The sequence below is a fragment of the Cervus canadensis genome, chromosome 3 (genome assembly GCF_019320065.1).
Source record: "Cervus canadensis isolate Bull #8, Minnesota chromosome 3, ASM1932006v1, whole genome shotgun sequence".
Lineage (NCBI taxonomy): Eukaryota > Metazoa > Chordata > Mammalia > Artiodactyla > Cervidae > Cervus > Cervus canadensis.
The window spans coordinates 85,980,539-85,999,019 of record NC_057388.1 but is presented as its reverse complement, the minus strand read 5'-3'; the positions used below and the strand labels follow the sequence as shown (position 1 = coordinate 85,999,019).

At 37.7% G+C, this 18,481-nt stretch overlaps 1 protein-coding gene across 4 annotated transcripts in view; it reads left to right on the top strand.

The window, feature by feature from the left end:
* The window catches only part of GRM8 (glutamate metabotropic receptor 8), an 850,596-nt gene that overhangs the window by 682,420 nt on the left and 149,695 nt on the right, over window positions 1–18,481 (top strand). The gene's annotated exons all lie outside the window — the stretch shown is intronic.

Genomic DNA, 18,481 nt, shown 5'->3' with positions numbered 1-18,481 from the left:
TTTTCTGCCTTTATCTTGATGTTCTGAGTAGGGAGTAATTGTAAAAAGTGGTGCATGCATTATGATAACTTGTGTGTGCCTGTATAACAAATCCCAGATGTCTATTTTGTATGGAAAAAAAAAAGTGGGTTCCATGAGTCAATGCATTGAGGACAGCAAGAAACTTTAGTAAACTTTCTGGTAGAATTTAGCCCAAATAAATCCGTCTTTCCTGAGATGGTTAGATAGCATAAATGACTCAATGGACATGAATCTGAGCAGACTCTGGGAGATAGTGGAGGACAGAGGAGCCTGGTATACTGCAGTACATGGGGTCAGAAAGAAGTGGTCAAGACTTAGTGACTGAACAACAACAAAATTCCTATGTACTTCCAGTGTAGTATTTATAACATGATCTTTTGAGTATATATCTTTTCCTGTCAATGGCCAGTCAAATACTTGCTATACTAAGGGGTTCCTCAGCTTGCTTGGAATATCGAAAGAGAGAATTTCTGAGTCCCTTCATTTGTTCCATGGTTATATTGCTTTGGATAGACATCAAAAGTTTTTAACCAACATCATTAGATTCCCTAATGTCATAGATGAACAGCTTTTCTATAATGAAGAATATTGAAATTACCTTGAATTAGAGGATAGAGTGAATGGAGCGGAAACAATGTTCAAGGGGACACTTGACCCTTTATTTGCTGTGACTCTTAGAAATCATGCATTTTCTCTTTGCCTCTGTTTCCCCATTGCTAAGTTGCCTGCATTTGAAAATGATTTCATATGATTGTAAGTGCATATAAAAGATCACTCACCCTATGAGACAAGCATTATAAACAGCTCTTCCCATCCTACAAAGTATGAATGTGAAGTCAATTCTCTGAGACCCTAGACTATGTTCTAATAGAACTTTAAATGCCACTATAGTTCTTGCCTTTATATTCTACTCAGACAAGACTTTTTCTTGGCTTCCTTTCCTTGTAACAAGATGATTGTCAAAACCTGTTGACATATATATGACATAATATATACATATATTATGTTGACATAAATGTACAGAATGATATTTTCATTCACCAGACACAAATGTGTTCTTTTCAAAATTAGTCATTTTGGTTTCAGTAATTATTTTTTTGTTTATGAGAAAATAAGCATTTAGTAAATTCATGTTTTTGACACATGAAGCAAAGTCAAGGTATTTGAAGTTTCACTATGTTCTTACTTGCACAGAGTAGGGGTTCAGTAAGTATTAGTATTTGTTAACTTTTGCCATGAACACTATGCTGATATTTTCTAAATACTGGTTTACTATGGAACACTGTTCCAAGATTATTGATTATCACATAGACTTGTGCACAGATTATTCAGTGACTGCTCCCTGCCAGGCTGAACGTTAAGCCATTGAGGAGCACGAAGTTCAATAAGCTCCCAGGTAGCAAATGATTTGCAATCAATTAAAGGCAACTGTGCACTTCAATAATTATAATAAAAGTGTAATTAGAAGGTACAGATTAAGGAGCAAACTATAAATTAAAATATGTAATGATTATCTCCAACTACAGTGACTGGATAAAATTTGTTGAATTCAAATTGGATCTTCGATTACTTTGGTGGCCAGAAATGGTAGGAATTCATAGGCTGTGGAAAAAGCATCCATATATACTTTCATCCACCCACCCTTCGTTCCATTTATTTATCTATCCATTCATTTCAGAATAAAGTGCCTCCAATGTTCCATTGCTTTACAATTATTTAGTGGTGTTACAGATTCAGGCCCCAACATCATCGCTGAGTTAGGGGTATGCATCTGTAGGCCTATCCCGCCTACACAATGTCAGTTGTAAGTGCATTGATGGAGATGAGGAGGGTTGACTAGGTTTTCATAGGGAGTGGAAAGGGTCACAGTTTCTTTAGGGAACTGAGTGTGATCCTGAGCTGCTGGGACAGAGGACTATCTGAGGAGAGCATAGTGCGGGGAGTGGAGAAAGCTGACTTTTTTTTGCAGCTAAATTTTACAGGGTTTCAAAAACTATTGGAACACGAGCTGATGTTTTTTAGGCTATAGTGAGCTTTACCATGAAGATATTCTCAGCTTTAAACTTCAGGGAAACATTTTGGGCAGCGAAGGGTAGATTGGCTAGAGAAGAGGTTGTTCCATTATTTAGTAGAAGCAATAAATGAGAGTTACTTTCTTTCTTATTTTACTTAATTGTTTGGCAGGTTCTTTCTGCGCTATCTGTCTATCTCCTTGGTTTGAGTTTTGTTCCACAAAGTATTTAAAAGGACTTACTAAGATATAGTTATCATAGTAGAAAACAAGTAAATTAGGAAGAAAGGATTAAAAGTGAAAGTAGCTCAGTCCTGTCTAACTCTTTGCAACCCCATGGAATATATAGTCCATGGAATTCTCTAGGCCAGATACTGGAGTGGATAGCCTTTCCCTTCTCCAGGGGATCTTCCCAACCCAGGGATCAAACCCAGGTCTCCTGCATTGCAGGTGGATTCTTTACCAGATGAATTCAGGACAGGATTAAGGAGGATTCAGAAAGGATTAAGGGAGTTGATAAATTTTAGATAGCAATTGAGTTTGATTTCCTCATCAATAGTTATAGCCAATAGATGCATCAAGGCTGTTCAGTAGAGTAAGAAATAATCATGCTGCTATTTTAAGAACATATGGGATTATGCCACATAAAATGATTTAATCTGGTTAAGAACTGAGAAGCTGGATTCAGTTATCTGGATCTAGCTGGGAACAGATTCCTGTGGTAATCTGATAGTATCCAATAAATTTAATAATTCATCAGGGAAAATGCAAGCAGGGCACTAAAAAATCTAGCATTATTCATGAAAAATAGAAAAAGTCATAAGTGCATAGTTATTTTGATAAACAATGAAAATGACACAGAAAGGGAAAAGAAAGCTAAAAACTTCATAGAAGTTAAATTGGAAAAGGCAATGCAACTAAAGAAGGACATAACATAAAATATTAATAGAAAGGGCCTCTTTATACCAATACCAAAGAAGGGCAAAGGAAGATGGTGACTCTAGACTCTTATGGGGATAATAAAGTAATAAAAATGATAATAAATGGTATTTTAATCTTTATTTTAACCTTGGGAAGAGTAAAATAAGTGTAATTTTAACATGGTGAGTAGAATCAGTAAGGTTACAATAAGGTTATAAACATAAAATGATAATGTAGAATAGAGGAATAACTGATAAAAAAAGTCATTTTCTTATGGTAGATTTACTAAAATGTATGTGAACCTTGTATCCTATGGTACTTTTAAAAAGCTCAGTGGACACATCAGTGTTATGTTAAATCTGCAATGTACAAGAGAATTACCAGAACTGAAGAATATTATTACATAAGAATAAAATACATAGCCCCCAGCTGTAGTTAGAGGTCAGTAGTTGATAAGAGCGTGGAACTAAAATGAAAAAAGTTAATATGTCTGTTGACTGAATCAAATGTTTAACATGACATCTTTCCTCAAAGCTTCTACTGTCTAAGGAAGGAAAACAGAGCCAGAAGCTAGACTCCTCCCAAAGTCCCTATTATATTTTATTGAAGTCATGACCTTATCTCCAAGTGAAGTCGCAGAAATGTGCAACTGTCCATAAACTCAGGGATTGAGATGTAAAATAATGTTCTTTCTTAAATCCATAAATAAATGACAGAGGGACATAAGGAGGACATAGAAACATACTAAATCTTAGTAGTCTTTGATTGATTGTATTTGTTATAAAATCATTTTTAATAAAACATTATTTTGAGATAACTGCCAACTCACGTGCAGTTATAGGAAATAATAAAGAGTGCATGTTCCCTTTGCTCAATTTTATACTGAATGATAACATTGTGAAATACTGTGGTGTGATAGCATAAGCAGGTTCTTTTTTTTTTTTTTAAGCAGGTTCTTGATGTTTATTCAGTTTGCCAATGCTGATCATAGCTTCTGTTTTACTTATTATGTGTGTGGGAGGGAGATATTTCTATGCATTTTTGTGACCTGTGTAGGCCCAAGTATCTACAACTCTGGTCAAATATAGGACATTTCTGTCAACACTAGGATCCCAAGTTACCATTTAATAGCCACACACACATCCCTCCCATCCCTCCAGTCTGGCAACAACTAATATATTCTCTATTTTTATGAATTTGTCATTTCAAGAACTCTGTGTGAATGAGATCATACTGTATGTAACCTGTTGGTTGTGACTTTTATTCACTCAGTATAGTTCCCTCAAAATTTATCCATGTTGCTGTGTTTCTTTAGGTATTAAGTCAGATTCTGTGGTGTAGATATACTAAACTCTGTGTAGTTATTCCCTCTTTGAAGAACTCATGCAAAATAATTGTGCAGCAACCTGCTATGAGTACTTGTTGAATTCTATGTTGAGGGAAACAGCAGGCAAGAGTGATGTCTCATCTCAGAACTGAACTAAATCATTGTTATATGACAGTTTTAGAAATTACATTTAATCCTTTAATATAGAATATTTTAGAAAATAAGGAAACTTTCTTGCTGCAGCATGCACCTCAGATCCTTCACAACTGACACAGTGATACCTTGGCTACATTAAGCTTGCTACAGATGTAGCAAACATACCTAAGAGAAAAAGTTCTTACTTGAAAGTGATGCCACCTGGGCTTGCATCCTCTTAACCTTAGAGTCTGTGCAAACACATCTATGTTCTTTCTCCTTGTGCTTTACCTTCCCATGCCTTTTATCAATATTGCACTAAAGTTACTGTCATGTGACCAAAACCCAACCCTCATTGAGTTTCTAAGACGTCCTCAAAGTCATTCCTATCCTGTATTTCTTAAGTCGTTCTGACACTCCGCAAAACTTTGCTGTGCTGTTATCATTTGACTGCTCTTGTAGCTGTTGCATCTGTTGGTACATGTATTTTTCTGCATTCAGACCATATTTTTAAGATTCCAAAAATCAGACATGACTTCCAGATTAAGCCAGGATAAGACCTTTTAGACTACTGATCTTAACCTCTTTGATTATTCTTTTAAAGGGGACCTGCAAGGACAGTGCAGTTGGCATATGCTCTATAAATCTCCTAGCAGGAACCCACTTTAAGCTTGGCAACTGTGAATTAGATTCTCAATTATCCCATCCTTAAACTAGTTTATCAAAGAGTCAGCCAGTTTTTATAAATGGTCTCTGTAAGATATTTGACGGGGGTGTGATTTCATGTTGTTCAAGGCACACGCAGCAGGTTGCTGGAGGACAGACCCGAGGAGGCTCTGCGTGATGTGGAAGGCGGCGTTGGAAACTGGGAACCTTGATTTCAGCCTCTGCTCTCACTCATCCTGTGATAATGTTGTGCTTTGTCACTTAATATTTGGACTTTCAAGTTCCATGTTTAGAAAATTAGGAATTTAATGAAGTTATTCACTAAAATTTCTTCCAGATCCATTATTCTCGAATTGGATACTCCAGGTAATAAGATTTATATTATGATGTGTTTTCCTGTTTTGATGACTTATTTTTTAGATTTAAAAGTTTAAAGCCTTCATTATTTATCTATACAGAAATGATCATGTAGTGTAAACTTCACTAGACAGAGATCTTCCTTCTGTGATTTTTTTTTTCAATCTAGTGTATTTATTCTAAAGGAGCATGGCTGCTCATCCCCTATGAAAAATAAACCAAAATTAGAGTAGTTAATAATGACAGCTAAGGTATTTTGCTACCTTGGTTTTAATAGAAATGTAAAAATTGTTAGAAATGGATATGACAGTAGTTTTCTTTGGCTCTCCCAGCTGCATGTTTTTATCATGTTTTTAAAAAAAACTGGACTCTGCTATAGGGAAGTTAAGTTGATTCTGTTAGTTAGAGTGAATTCAAGCAAGGCTAAGTCAAAATGACTAAAGTGATTGGAAAAATGCTAGTTTATCTCTAAAAGGAGGGCTAAGTCCTGTGTTTGTGAAGAATTAGGGGACGCCATGGTAGAGAAAAACAGGCTATATTTGAGCAATAAATGTGAGCTTGGCTTATTTTTGCTCCTATAAAAAGGGAAAAATAAGATGATTTCGGAATTCCTACTGTGTCATTAAAGTTTGGTTGCATGCAGCCTGCGACATTGAGGCAGTCAGACCGCAGCATTTATTCTTTTTATCTCATGTACAGTCAGCAGTTTTATGGTCAGAGAGGGGCTTCCCAGGTGGCACAGTGCTTTATGTAAAGACCCTGCCTGCCATTTCAGGAGACACTGGGGACACAAGTTCAATCCCTGGGTCGGGACGATCCTCTGGAGTAGGAAATGGCAACCCACTGCAGTATTCTTGGAAATTCCATGGACAGAGGAGCCTGGTGGGCTACAATCCATGCAGTCACAGAGACTCTCACATGACTAAGCACGCACACAAACACACACACACACACACACACACACACACACACGTGTTGGAATTTAGGCACCATGACCTCATCTTGAGTCTGCCTTCATCACAGGCATGAGCTTACCCACTTCCTGAGTCTCCTTGGAGTTCTTACCGCCCTTATCAGATTTTTGCATATTTTTATGTTGAACTTTTCTCCTGAGATGAAGTTTCACACCTGTTACAGGCTAGCTGAGCAATTACTGGGCATTGCATGAAAAATAGAACGTTTTCATATTTTTTAAGAATTGTTAAGAAATAATGGGCTTTCGAAAGTTCATATCTTTTTACTACCCTTAAGACACAGCTTCCCACAGGACAATTTGGTTCATTTTTCTGAGAGTTTTTGATGACTCTGGACATTAGGAAATAGTAGTCTCTTAAAAAAAAAGGCTGAAATAATTTGCAAAATGATAACAGTGGCTCTTGTTCAAGTCAGCATTTTTTCCAAACACCTTCCTCAGAGCACTGGTTATGTAGGATTTTAAATAGCTACCATATATGCACACAAAGGCTCACCAGTCTAATAAGTTTAATGAATATCAGGACAACTGTTTTTGTTTTGCTTTGTTTTGTTTCCCTGAAAGAACTTGGAGACCCTTTAATATTCTAAAGTACATCATGGCTGGCTGAGAAGTGGGCATTGAATGTAATGGTTAATAAATTAATTTAACCATGAATCCCTTTTTATTTGAAGAACATTTTATGAAACTAATATTCCTTGAAACTCACTCAGAGAAATGTTGGCTTAAGTTGAATTTTCCACCTAAGTTACATTTATTAACTCATTTAATCTTTGTCATAACCCTGGGTGGTAGTTACAATTAGAATGGCCATTTTATAGAAGAGGAAAACAAGAATAACAATACGTTGCTTATTTAAGATCACTGGACTAGTGGAAACACAGATGAAATTCACAGGCATGTATTTATCCCACTCCAGTGTGCCTGCTTTTAAGAATATTAAAGAAGCAGAATCAAGAAGAGATTGACAAATAATTGGATGTGAGAAATCAGGAAAGGTGGATCTCGTGATGACTCTTGAATAGATGAGAAGGCAGGAGTAAGTGACTTTAGAAAAACAATTGCTTGAGTAGAAAGCTTCAAAGTAGAAGTCACATTTTAGGTAGATGGTTCTGGAAGGTTCTGTACAGGGGACATGACGAGCAGGCATGCCGAGGGTAAGGAAGAGACAGCACAGATGCAGAGAGAGGAAGTCTCAGCATTTTCATGAAGAACAGAGGGAACAGGAAGGGGAATCACAGAAGAGCTAATCAAAAACTGAATTTCAGAACTTGGATCTCAGCTTTGAGTGTGGAGATCATTGTAGAGCTACCATCAGTACCTGTAAACAAATGACTGGACAACAATTCAGCATTAGGGAGATTAACTGCCGTTGGTCTAGAAAGGATGACTTTCAGAGACAATCAGAATTTAACAGTGCTATTTGGCCATTTAAATTACTAGTGATTAGGTATGCCTTTAACTTACAGCTTGTGATTAGTTGCTCAGTCTTGTCTGACTCCTTGAGACCCCATGGACTGTAGCCCTCCAGGCTCCTCTGTCCATGGGGATTCTCCAGCAAAGAAAACTGGAGTGGGTTGCCATGCCCTCCTCCAAGGGATCTTCCCAACCCAGGGATTAAAACCAGGTCTCTTGCATTGCAGGTGGATTCTTTACTATCTGGGCCACCAACTTACAGATTAGTTACACACAAAAAACAAATTCTTTATCCTAAATAAAACTTAATTCTTCCAGTGGGACAAGCAAGTTTTCTTTTTATAAAACACCTCAAACTATTCTGTAGTATCTTCTTAGATTTAACTGATCTCATTTTAAGGAATTTAGGGAATTTTGATATAGAGAAAACAATTCAAAATTTATTTAGTACCCATTTTCCTCATACTGGCTAATAACAGATCACTAAAATAGATATTGTTCAAGTTAATCTTGTGTAACTCTGTTGGATCATTGAAAAAGCAAGAGCGTTCCAGAAAAACTTCTATTTTGCTTCATTGACTACACCAAAGCCTTTGACTATGTGGATCACAACAAACTGTGGAAAATTCTGCAAGAGATGGGAATACCAGACCACCTTACCTGCCTTCTGAGAAATCTGTATGCAGGTCAAGAAACAACAATTAGAACCAGATGTGGAACAAAAGACTGGTTCCAAATCTGGAAAGGAGTACATCAAGGCTGTATATTGTCACCCTGCTTATTTAACTTATATGCAGAGTACATCATCCGAAATGCTGGGCTGGATGAAGCCCAAGCTGGAATCAAAATTGTTGAGAGAAATACCAATAACATCAGATATGCAATAACACCATGCTTATGGCAGAAAGCAAAGAACTAAAGAGCTGATGAAAGTGAAAGAGGAGAGTGAAAAAGTTGGCTTAAAACTCAACATTCAGAAAACTAAGATCATGGCATCCGGTCCCATCAATTCATGGCAAATAGATGGGGAAACAGTGGAAACAGTGACAGACTTTATTTTTTGGGCTCCAAAATCCCTGCAAATGGTGACTGCAGCCATGAAATTAAAAGATGCTTACTCCTTGGAAGGAAAGTTATGACCAACCTAGACAGCATATTAAAAAGCAGATACATTACTTTGCCAGCAAAGGTCCATCTAGTCAAGGCTGTGGTTTTTCCAGTAGTCATGTATGGATGTGAGAGTTGGAATATAAAGAAAACTGAGAACCGAAGAATTGATGCTTTTGAACTGTGGTGTTGGAGAAATTGGAAGGACTGATGCTGAAGCTGAAACTCCAATATTTTGGCTACCTCATGCGAAGAGCTGACTCATTTGAAAAGACCCTGATGCTGGGAAAGAGTGAAGGCAGGAGGAGAAGGGGATGACAGAGGATGAGATGGTTGGATGGCATCACCGACTCAATGGACACGAGTTTGGGTAAACTCCGGGAGTTGGTGATGGACAGGGAGGCCTGGCGTGCTGCAGTCCACGGGGTCGCAAAGAGTCAGACATGACTGAGCGACTGAACTGAACTGAACTGAACTGCAACATTGGTGCACCCCAGAAGACAGACAAGAAAATTTCTTTTCCTAGAATGCAAACTTTTTTACCCTTTCCGTACAAACTCTATAAAACTAGTTGGCCAATGGCGGAACCTTCTACCAGTACTTGAGGTAAGCCTTGTTATAACCCACTGCCTGCCATATGCTTATTAAAATGTCACTACTCCAGAAGGGAGGCCGACTCTAGTCAGCACACTTACAGCTCTGAAATCCTTTCTCAATGAGAAATTGAAGCTTCTTGTTACTGGCTCCTATTTTACAGAATCTTCTTAAAGATTAAGAGTTTTGTATATGAAAACATTTTTTAAGTTTCAAAGTGCTGTGGAATTGTTAACTATTATTTGTGAGAAGCATAATTGCTTCGTATAGAGAATAGCAGTCACACAAAATCACACTTAAAAACAAAACAAACAAACAAAAATTCAACTTTGTCATTTCCTCATTTGGGAGAAGTTTTGATGTATATTGAGTAAGTATAAAATTAGTCAGAATTGGATTTGCATACATTTCCACAGAACTGAACTTCTAGTATTTAGTTTCTTCTGATTCTTGAATATTTCCTTGGTGTCTGTATGTGAGTGAAGTGAAATTACCTTTCTTAAATAATGTTTCATACCTACTTCACATAAGAATGCCTGTGAAAAATTCTGATATTATAATTGCTGTATAGAGAAGAGTCTTAGTAAATGTGGGTTGAATCTGCAAAAGTCTTTCACAGGTTTGTCTTGACCATTTCTCCCTTGGGAAAGTCAAGATTGGAAGAGACAATGTGTGTTTTCTTTTATTGTTGTTGTTTTTAATTTTAATAATTATCGTGTGTGTGTGTGTGTGTGTGTGTGTGTGTGTGTTAGTTGCTCAGTCCTGTCCAACTCTGTGATTCCATGGACTGTAGCTTGCCAGGCTCTCTGTCCATGGAATTCCCAGGCAAGAATACTGGAGTGGGTAGCCATTCCCTTCTCCAGGGCATCTTCCCAATCCCGGGAAAGAACCTAGGTCCCTGCATTGCAGGCGGGCAGATTCTTCTCTGTCTGAGCCACCAGGGAAGCCCTATAATGGATATATACAATAAAATACTAGTAAAATTAGAAAACTAAAGTCCCAAGTTTAAAATGGTTATTTTCCATGAAAGAGTCTTTTTTTGCAGCTTTTTAGTAGAGTTTATTTATTGGCATAAAAAAGCTAGCTGCTTTTGGTAGCTAGCGCCCTCACCATTCAAGAGTGCACCTCTAGAGCATAGCAGCCATCTGCTGCTGCTCCCTAGTGGCTACCCCAAAACTGGCCAGATTCTCTGAACCTTGAGCGGAAGAAGGGAGAGGAGCAGCTGTTCTGGAGTTCTGTGTCTGCCTCTGCCCTCCTCACCACCTGGCACATATACTGCTTGACTCACGGAGTGGCACATAGACTTAAGCCAAGCTGCATTTCTCCCCACACCAGTGGCTCATTCGTCATACTAACCTCCCGTCTCTTCTCTACGATCACTTACCCTTCTCCCTCCTCCTATTCCCATTGCTTCTAAAGGATGCTAAGTGGGAGCAGGATTGAGAGGCTGTATCCAGAGGGATGCGGGATTCTGGCTAACCTGCGTCCTACTTCCCTTGTCACTACTTTTATTTCATTAACCAAAAAATTATTCCCATGTCAGGAATATATGTAAATACATCATTTCATTTAGCTTCAAAGCAGCCCTTTATGATGATAGTGCAATTTATATGTAACAGGAACAATATGTCTGGTCTTCTCTTTAAGGAGAACCATCTTTGCTGTCTATAATCAGGTCTATGAGTGAGGGGAGAGTCTGGAGTCATTGAAATATGCTTGATTGATTTACACTGAAAAGATCAGAGAAAGAAAGAAATACATCTAGCAGATCAGAATGAGTATAGAGAAAGGGGTCTGGGCTGGTTTGGTAGGAGATTTTGAAAAGGAAGAAAGAAGAAAGAGTCTTTCAAACTACTGCAAGAAAGAAAGATAAATGAATGCTTGAGATCAAGAGATAGTATGTGGAAGAAAGCTTGCTCAAGAGGGATACCAAATATTTTAAGAAATTGTGCTTGGTTAGATGGGTTACATAAAGATTCATCATTTGGAATTACTGAGAAACTTCAATGAATATTTAATCTCTTCCAAACTATTATTTGGATATTTAGTCACTATGTTGTAGTGACATGGGGCAGCTGAGTTTTCTGTGGTTGTAGTATTCCAATGTAAAATGTCATACCTAATGTCTTTTGGAGTAACCAGGGGAAAGGGGCCACCAGAAGATTTAAGAGGATAGCTGGTTCTGAGGCAGAGCCTGGAATTCAGTGGATTATGAGTCATGGTGTTCTATGCTGGTCTGATGGAGTCAGTATTCATCAGGGAGCCTCTGCACAGGAAGTCCAGATTTCACGCCTCAAGAGCCAGGTCAATTGATAGTATCAGACAATAAATGTAGTCTCTGGGCCAGTCAGCAAAACAGTCCAAAAAATAAAAGAGGATCCTGTTTAAAAACAAAAACAAAAAACAGTGCACTGCAGTTTGAAAGTGTCTAATTAAAAAGGAAGGAAGGCTGGGTCCTCTAGTTCCACTTTTCTTTCTGAAGGTTACTTTGGCTATTTGGGGTCCTTTGTGTTTCCATACACAGTGTGAGCTTTCTTTGTTCTAGTTCTATGAAAAATATCATTGGTAGTTTGAAAGGATTGTGTTGAATCTGTAGATTGCCTTGGGTAGTATAGTCACTTTCACAGCATTGATTCTTCCCATCGAAGAACACGGTATATCTTTCCATCTGTTTGTATCATCTTTGATTTCTATCATCAGTGTCATAGTTTTCTGCATACTGGCCTTTTGTCTCTTTATAGATAGGTTTATTCTTGGGTATTTTATTCTTTTTGTTGCAATGGTGAATGTGATTGTTTCCTTAATTTCTTTTTCTGGTTTTTCATTGTTAATATATAGAAATGCAAAGGAATAATTTTATATCTTGCAACTTTACTATCTTTAATGATTAGCTGTGGTAATTTTTTAGCAGCATCTATAGGGTTTTCTATGACCCACCTCCTAGAGTAATGGAAATGAAAACAAAAATAAACAAATGGAACCTAATGAAACTTAAAAGCTTTTGCACAGCAAAGGAAACCATAATGAAGATTAAAAGACAGCCCTCAGAATGGTAGAAAATAATTGCAAATGAAACAAATAACAAAGGATTAATCTCCAAAATATATAACCAGCTCATAAAACTCAAAATCAACAAAACACACTGCTCAATCAAAAAATGGGCAGAAAATCTAAACAGACATTTCTCCAAAGAAGACATACAGATGGTCAATAAAAATATGAAAAATACATGAAAAGATGATTGACATTACTAATTACTGGAGAAATGCAAATCAAAACTACAAAAACTTAAGTATCATATCAGTCAGAATGGTCATCATCAAAAAACCTACAAACAGTAAATGCTGGAGAGTGTAGAGAAAAGGGAACCCTCATACACTGTTGGTGGGAATGTAAACTGATACAGGCATTATGGAGAATAATATAAAGATTCTTAAAAAAACTAGGAATAAATCTACCATATGACCCAGCAATCCCACTGCTGGGCGTATACTCTGAGAAAGTCACAGTTCTAAAAGACACATGTATCCTATTGTTCAGGCTTACAATCACCAAGACAAGGAAGCAACCTAGATGTCCATATACAGATGAATGGATAAAGATGAGATACATACATACAAGGGGATACTACTAAGTCACAAAAAAATAATGAATTTGAGCCAGTTCTAGTGAGGTAGATAAATGAGAATCTGTTATACAGAGAGAAGTCAGAAAGTGAAAAACAAATATTGTATATTAATGCATATATATAGAATCTAGAAATGATATCGATGACCTTGTTTGTAGGGAAGGAATACATAGATGTAGAGAATGGATTTGTGGACACATTGGGGGAAGAGAGAGTGGGGTGAATGGAGAAAATAGCATTGATATACACACACACACACACACACACACACACACACACACACATATATACATATACTCTATCATGTGTATAATAGATAGCTGGTGAGAAGTTGCTTTGTAACACAGGGAGCCAAGCCTGGAGCTCTGTGATGTCCTTGTGGGGTGGGTTTAGGCAAGGGAAGGGAGGCTATAGAGGGAGGGGATATATGTAAAGTTATGACTCATTCGTGCTGAAACCAACACAACATAAAAGCAATTTTCCTCCAATTAAAAAATAAATTTAAAAAAAAGGAAGGAAGGAGATGGAGAAAGAAATGAAATGTTAAATTGCCTTGAAACATTTAAGATCCTGAAGCCCTTAAAAACATAACTTGTAGAAAAGAAATGATGACACATTTGGAAAACACATCAGAAGATTTTAAACAAAGAGCAGTCCTGAATACATAGGTTTGTCACTGACCAGAGGATGGATGGGGAAATTCTTAGCTCCTAAGAAAAGACATCCAGCATCAGAATGTGTTCATGATGAGTGGGTGTTCAGTTGCTCAGTTGTATCTGACTCTGCAACACTATAGACTGTAGCTCCCAGGCAACTCTGTCCATGGGATTCTCCAGGTAAGAATACTGGAGTGGGTTGCCATTCCCTTCTCCAGGGGATCTTCCCAACCCAGGGATTGAACTCAAGTTTCCTAAGTATCCTACATTGCAGGCAGATTCTTTACTGCTGAGCCACTGAGTATGTGGCTTTCCAAATTCATTACATTTTTTTTTTTTTATTTCCTCTCAGTCTGTGCTCAGATTTAACTTCACTGTTGCCTAAGCCTTCATTCAATCATGATAAGCTCTTTATGGTTATCTGTTAAATAGCTCTTATATCCCAGCTGAAATCTGTGAATTTGCTTATGTGCCGCAGTGATAAAGAGTTTAATATTCTGACAGTACAGTTCAGTTCAGTTAGTCAGTCATGTCCAACTCTTTGTGATACCACAGCCTGCAGCAAACCAGTCTTCCCTGTCCATCACCAACTCCCGGAGCTTGCTCAAACTCATGTCCATCAAGTCGGTGATGCTATCCAACCATCTCATCTATTGTCATCACCTTCTCCATCTGCCTTCAATCTTTCTCAGCATCAGGGTCTTTTCTAATGAGTCAGTTCTTCACATCAGGTGGCCAAGTATTAGAGCTTCAGCTTCAGCATCAGTCCTTCCAATGATAATTCAGGACTGATTTCCTTTAGGATTGACTGGTTTGATCTCTTGCAGTCCAAGGGACTCTCAAGAGTCTTCTCCAACACCACAGTTCAAAAGCATCTATTCTTCAGAGCTCAGCTTTCTTTATGGTCCAACTCTCACATCCATACGTGACTACTGGACAAACCATAACTTTAACTATACAGACCTCTGTCAGTAAAGTATGTCTCTGCTTTCTAATATGCTGTCCAGGTTGGTGATAGCTTCTCTTCCAAGGAGCAAGTGTCCTTTAATATCATGTCTGCAGTCATGATCTGTGATTTTGGAATCACAGATTTGGAGCCCAAGATTTTGTGATTTTGGAGCCCAAGAAAATAAAGTCTCTCACTGTTTCCATTGTTTCTTCATCTATTTGCCATGAAGTGATGGGACCAAATGCCATGATCTTCACTTCTTGAATGCTGAGTACTTTTTAAAATTTTATTTACTTATGGCTGTGCTGGATCTTCACTGGTGCTTGAGGGCTTTCTGTAGTTTCAGAGCATGGGGGCTACTCTTTGTTGCGGGCCCTAGAGCAGGCAGATTTCAGTAGTTGTGGCATAGGGGATCAGTTGCTCCGCAGCATGTGGAATCTTTCCGGACCAGGGATCGAACCTATGTCCTCTGCATTGGCAGGTGGATTCTTATCCACTGCACCACCTGGGAAGTCCGAATGTTGCGTTCTAAGCCAGCTTTTTTACTGTCCTCTTTCATTTTCATCAGAGTCTCCTTTGTTCCTCTTCACTTTCTGCCATAAGGGTGGTATCATTTATATATCTGAGGTTATTGTCGTTTCTCCTGGCAATCTTGATTCTTGTGCTTCATCCAGTCTGGCATTTAGCATGATGTACTCTGCATATAAGTTAAATAAGCAGGGTGACAATATATAGCCTTCATGTATTTCTTTCCCAATTTTGCATCAGTCTGTTGTTCCATGTTCGGTTCTTACTGTTGCTTCTTGACCTGCATAAAGGTTTCTCAGGAGGCAGGTAAGGTGTTCTGGTATTCCCATCTCTTGAAGAATTTTCCACAGTTTGTTGTGATCTACACAGTCAAAGGCTTTCGTGTAGTCAATAAAGCAGTAGATGTTTTTCTGTAACTCTTGCTTTTTTGATGATCCAACAGATGTTGGCACTTTGATCTCTGGTTTCTGCCTTTTTTAAATCAAGGTTGAACATCCAGAAGTTATTGGTTCATGCACTGCTGAAGCCTAGCTTGGAAAATTTTGAGCATTACTTTTCTAGCATGTGAGATGAGTACAATCGTGCAGTAGTTTGAGCATTCTTTGGCATTCCCTTTCTTTTTGATTGGAATGAAAACTGATCTTTTCCAGTCCTGTGGCCACTGCTGAGTTTTCCAAATTTGCTCTCATATTGAATGCAGCTCTGTAACAGCATCATCTTTTAGGATTTGAAATAGCTCAACTGGAATTCCATCACCTCCACTAGCTTTGTTCATAGTGATGCTTCCTAAGGCCCATTTGACTTCACATTCCAGGATGTCTGGCTCAAAGTGAGTGATCACACCATCGTAGTTATCTGGGTCATGAAGATCTTTTTTGTATAGTTCTTCTGTGTATTCTTGCCACCTCTTCTTAATATCTTCTGCTTGTGTTAGGTCCATATCATTTCTGTCTTTTACTGGGCCCATCTTTCCCATATGACTATAAAAAGGGTAATTTTTTGATATATTCATTTATTAAACCAGCTGTTACAGTTCAGTGTTAGTATATTGAACAGCATCATTGACTGAACCTAGAAATATGTGTTTAGTTCGCAGGTTAATTGATGATGATACTGGCTTCATTTAAATTGGTGTACAAGGCTCATTTTTAAATTTGTTTTGAAGTCTTTATTTTAGAAAATGGCTTGAAATGGAAAGCAAGAAGTTCTGATAGCACCTCTCCAGACTCTGGATACAGTGCAGCGAGGCAATGTCTTTTAATTGTCTGTAAGTTTTTTGTGTAACTTTATTATTTTTTAGCTTGAATTCTTCATTTATCAAGTTACTACTGACATTACCATAAGAAAGTCAAAGACTTAGTTCATTTTTGTTACCCTCCCCTCTCTCCTCTCCTCCCAGTGTTTGTTTTTTGTGGTATTATTTTGAAACTCTGGTTTTTCTTCTAGTAAATTCTGTGACCACAGAAAAATATACTTAAGCCTCTATTTCTGTCTCTAACCTTTTGACATATCTCTTATGACATGTATTTCTACTCTCTGTTTTATAAGAAAAATATGTTAAAATATATACACTTTGTTATGCTCTGTCTTTTCATGGATATAACCCACTTTTTTGGAGCCACACTTTCACTATTTAATTATTAAGTTTTTAACATTGACCCTGTGTCCCAGAAGGGCAAACACGACTGGATTCCCTGTCTCTGTCCCTATATTGACTCTAAAAGTAGAAAACAATTAAACATTTACCTTATTTTGTGTATGTTAACATTATTTAAGTCTGGGCTGAGATTCCTGTTTCCTCTTCTGAAAGATCTGTTTCCATAAACCTGGCCCTTTCAGAGGAGAATGTTGCTGGCTTCAAGGTCAGATGGAGTCTCTTTTCTTATACTCAATCTGTGGCTTAACATTCAAATGCATTTTTATTTGCTTTATACTCAGATTTTTAAAAAGCTGTTTGTTCTGACTGTTCCAGTAGCCATTCTGTTTATTTTTCCTTACAGGCTTTATCATTGTTTTCTCTGTCTCTGTCTCTGTCTCTCTCTCCATTATCATCATGGGTCTTCCTTTAACCCTCTTGGAAATTTTCCTTCTGTACCTTTCTGTCTCCCTAGTTCCACTTTACTAGTTGCTTTCTAAGTTCCTCGCATAAATGAATTCCCCTGATTTCCCTTCTTGGACGGAATCTCATCTTATGAATTCCTTTTTTTCCTCTTAATTTACTTCCTACATTTCAGAAATACATCCTCAACTGAATCCCCATGGTAATGGCAAAGGCACCTGGCAGGCTACAGTCCACAGGGTTGCAAAGACTCAGAGTTTATTGAAATGGTTTAGCACACACAGGGTGCAAGGGAACAAAACTATCTCAGTAAATGTCTCAAAAATTTATTTTGACTGGTACTTAGTTCATAGATTTGTTGAATTTGGAAGCATTGATAGAAAATTATTTTTGTTTAAAATTTTGAAGGAATTATTTGGTTGTTTCTAATATCCAGTAATGCTATTCAGGAATACCTCTGAAAGAAATTAAGAATGATTTGACATCTGTCATTTCTTGTACAGGGGACTCCAGGCTTTTTTCAATGTGAAGACTCATATCCAAAGCCCTGGAACATTTCTTTGTATGGTTTATTATATATTATACTACCCTCAATCTTCTCTGATTTTTCTTTTTACTATTTTCTTAGTCAAATATCATACCCTATAGGATGATTCTTTATCTGTTGCAATGTATCCTTTTGCTTTATACATTCTTTGTGTTCTCACATTTATCTTCCAATCTTTCCAACTTTTCATTTCAGCAATTGTATTATTAACCTCTAAGAGTAGCATTTTTGTTCACTTTTGTTGTTGTTCAGTTTCTTAGTCATGTCTGACTCTTTGCGACCCCATGGACTACAGCACACCAGGCTTCTCTGTCCTTCACCACCTCCCGGACCTTGCTCAAACTGCTCAAGTCCTTGCTCAACAGACTCATGTCTGTTGAGTCAGTGATACCATCCAGTGTCCCCTTCTCCTCCTGCCTTCAATCTTTTCCAGCATCAGGGTCTTTTCCAGTGAGTTGACTCTTTGCATCAGGTGACCAAATTATTGGAGCTTCAGCTTTAGCATCAGTCCCTTCCAATGAATATCAGGGTTGATTTCCTTTAGGATTGACTGGTTGGATCTCTTGCAGTCCAAGGAGTTCTCAAG